This window comes from Triticum aestivum, chromosome 4A, assembly GCF_018294505.1.
Source record: "Triticum aestivum cultivar Chinese Spring chromosome 4A, IWGSC CS RefSeq v2.1, whole genome shotgun sequence".
Lineage (NCBI taxonomy): Eukaryota > Viridiplantae > Streptophyta > Magnoliopsida > Poales > Poaceae > Triticum > Triticum aestivum.
Window position 1 is genome coordinate 644,978,173 of NC_057803.1, and position 3,803 is coordinate 644,981,975.

The 3,803-nt window shown below is 45.5% G+C and overlaps 1 pseudogene; it reads right to left on the reverse strand.

The window, feature by feature from the left end:
* Positions 1-338: 338 nt before the first annotated feature.
* On the reverse strand, positions 339-3,668 carry LOC123084177 (putative transferase At4g12130, mitochondrial; annotated as a pseudogene).
* Between the last annotated feature and the right edge of the window lie 135 nt (positions 3,669-3,803).

A 3,803-nucleotide genomic window follows, 5' to 3' on the forward strand; every position in this document is an offset into this window, starting at 1 on the left:
AAAACATTTGGGTACTGGCAAACCCTAAAACAGGGGACTTATTTTTAGTGTATGCTTTGTACACAGTAGCTTATTCTTGATCTATCATTGACACAAGGAAGTACAGTAAGGAAGAAACTAGGTGCAGAAATTGATAGACAATAGACCAAGAAACTCTAGGTCCTGGAACTGAGAGACCACAGACCACGGTCAGGTAACCTACTAACGTTTGCTAAACTGTCTGAAACTCCACCCCTGCTCACAGCGCCTCTATGAAAGAATTGGCGCCCAGATCCTTCAGATTTGCCACTATGAACTATGAACTACGAAAAACTTCATTACTTCATTTCACGCGAAGTTTTGGTCAGGTACTGGAACTTCAAAAGATCAAGCGACTGCGCTCTGCTGTCCTAAGACCTCTGTCCACTCAGCCGGCCACCAATCTGGCTTAATCGCCTTGACCCTCACATCTTGGTTGTCACTGATGGTAAGGATAGCGTTTTCCTTCAGTGCTGCTTCGAGCCGCAACAGACCCATCCCACGGCTGCCGAGAGCAGTGCTTACCGTACCCACTTTCTTACCAGAGGCATCGTCCAAGACATCTGAGCCAGGAGCAACAGCCTGCTCGAGTTCTGATAACAGAGGTTGCAGAATCAATATCCGGTTGACATAGACTAGATTGCATAATTTAGCACAGAATTAATATCTTTGTCATTTTCATCTACAAACTTCAAGGGTATCAGGCGCTTCCGGATGACACCACGGTGGTGTGTGCGTGCGATCAGCTCCTGACCAATATAGCACCCCTTGTCAAATGAAATAGCATTCAGGCCTGCAAGATTGTACTCGAGTGGAATTGCTTCACCTGATACAAGAGAAGATAGTTTTAGCAAAAGAGGAAAGAACAAGCATTGTACTAATGTCTAACATGGAAATATAAGGAAACATAGTGTAACAGCCAAAAATGATAAAATTAGGAAAGCAAGAAAGGGCAGGAGAAAAGATGTTAGTTAAGCATAGACAGAGTTCTCTACCAACTTGCCCATGTGCTACAAGAGACGAGAGACTATGCTTCTAAGCAATATCCCTAAAGGCACCCTACTGAACGATTCACTAGCACGAATCAACCAAACATTTTGGGCTCCCAGCACTACTATCTTAACTCTTTAAGACAGAAATGAAACCGCCTATACTATTTACAGTACTGTAGGCTTCTAAGCTCTTCCTTGTAGATAATATATGCCATTGTATAATATCCATCACCACCACAAACCAACCAGAATGACCTGACAAACCATGGGTACGCAATCTAATTCCTTAAAATTGCTTCAGTACACACAGATGTTTTCATCAATAGTTCTACTATTGTTAACAGGGTGTAGCACAGTTCTTCCTGTACCATTGCATTGCATTGCTGGGTACCAGCTTAAATGGCCAGACTCTTCAACATAACACTGAACAAATCATTCCAGAATCGACATTATGTCCTTAACCAAGGAACATCAAATAGCTATACAAATCTCAAAGTATGCCAATATTTCAGTGACTTAACAGATCAACTGGAAATTAATCCTACCTTTTGGTATCTCAGTTGAGCCCTCTGGAACCCCGTTCTCTATACGCCAAAGCAAATAATGGCGTTCATCTGCTTCTTTGTCAGCCTCAACAAGTGGTGCTGCAGGCAAAAACAAGAGTTACTTACATGTTCAAATGACCATCGGTAGATATTGAGCACCATATCAAATGTAATTTTAGAAAGCACAAAGAACAAATGACCTACGTATTGTATCAGCTGGAAAGATTCCCCTGTAGCCAAGAATGTCAAGCCGAGGATCTTTGAGCCACTGCCAACCATGACCGTTCCCTTGTGCAGATGACTCAGCAGCATGGTCACTACCTTGTCCCCATCCAATGGATTGAGCTTCGGGTTCTTGAGTGGAAGGTCCAGCATGTGCCACATCGCTTCCAAATCCTTGCCAGCACAAAAAACTCCTCGCTTACATTATCTATCTCAAGCTTGCTTCTTAGCCGATACCTGCAAAATGGACAAAAAAATTGCCAGGCCGTAAGAGATTCAACTGGACCCTGAATCTTTGGAAAGCTATAACGGAAGTACTAAACGACAAAAATAAGCATCCCAATTCTCATATCCATACCACAGTCAAGAACAACCCCAAAAAATGAACTTGCTTTCAATGTAGTAGTTTTCTGCAAATGGCACCTTCAATGTAGTGGTTTTCTACAATTAACTCATTATTTTATGTTTTGTAACCTATCGGTTGAAATATATTTCCTCTCCCCCAATGAAACAGAACTTGATTTATGCTAAATACATATGTTGCATACACAACATGCCGGTTAAAATATTTTCTGAAAATATATGTGATTGAAAATATCTGCCCATTTCCCCAACATGGGCCCCGCGTGCACATGCTTATACTAAATACATATATGGTGTATACATGGGGGTGTTCAAATTGTTGGTTTTGATCTGACGGCTTAAACAGGCCAGTTAGATCTATTAGTTTAACAAAAAAAAGGAAAAGATAACGTTAATGAAAAGGCCCCACGCACCAACGTACGTGAGGTTTTATCCCAACTAAGGCGCCCTGATCGGGGGCACCCAAACCAACTGATGGTTTAGGTCCCCTGTCGCCAGCGCTACATAAAAGGGAACGGGAGAGGGTTGGCAGCCTGCGATCACAATTCACATACGGTTTCACTCCCCTCCCAATATTCTCTCACCCCATCCGATCAGGGGGAGCGCTACAGCGACGGGAAGACCTACTCCAGCCGCCGCTGCCGTCCCCGGGCAGTGCCGGTGGCGTCTTGAGGGCATCAGGACATCGAGGAGGACTTCCACCTCGACTACATCACCCCTACATCAAGCCTGCACCAAGCAGGCGATCATGTCCACTGCCGTGACACGTAATGATCCCCTAAACCTTCTCTGTTCATGTTTTAGGTGATCTAGATGCAACCTGTTCCTGCTAATGGCATCCCAAAGATGCATAATTATTCCAACAATGGTATCAGTCGCCAATTCTGATTGCATTAGGTCCCTATATTATTGATCTGTAGATCAACATCAAGTTTAGATCAAGTCAGGATTAGGGTTTTTTTATGATAGAGATTTAAAGTTTTAGCCTGATGCTCATGCTACTGTTTGCTGTTCATGCCAATTGCCATCTGCAAATAATTATGTGATACCGTTAATGCTCATGGTTCTGTCACGGTTGATAAGAATCAATCATGTTTAAGTACTGGTTTATTTTTTTTTGCTAAGCACATTAGAAGGCAGAGGTCTGAACACTGTACAAACAGTGGAATCCCCACATCAAGAACCCTAGAAAAAATTCCCAATTTCGGTAGAGCCCTAATTTTTCAATTAGGCATGTTTTTTCACCAATTAAGCCTGATGAATACGATTTTTGGGGAGAAGAGATGAAATCCTCACCTAATGCGCCGCGTACTCGCCTGTTCCCTTCGGGCCCCGCGCAGCGCCCACCGTTGCGCGAGGGCGAAGACGCCGCGATGCCTCCGTCCTCGGGACGACGTGCGGAACGCAGTTGAGCCGCCGTCGCCTCCGCCCGAATGGACGCGCCCTTATCTTCGCCGACGCCGAGCAAGTCGCCGTTGCTCCTCATGCCGCGGTGGCCGGCGTCCCTCCTCCCTCCTTGATGTGCCATCTGCACGGATGCCAGGGCAACATTCGACCGGGGAGCGCGCGGGATTCATCCTGCTGCACGCTCCTCCGGCGAGCGCAGCCGCCGCGCCGCCATGGCCGGCACGCCTCGAGCCGCCCTAGTGCCGCCGCTCTCTTC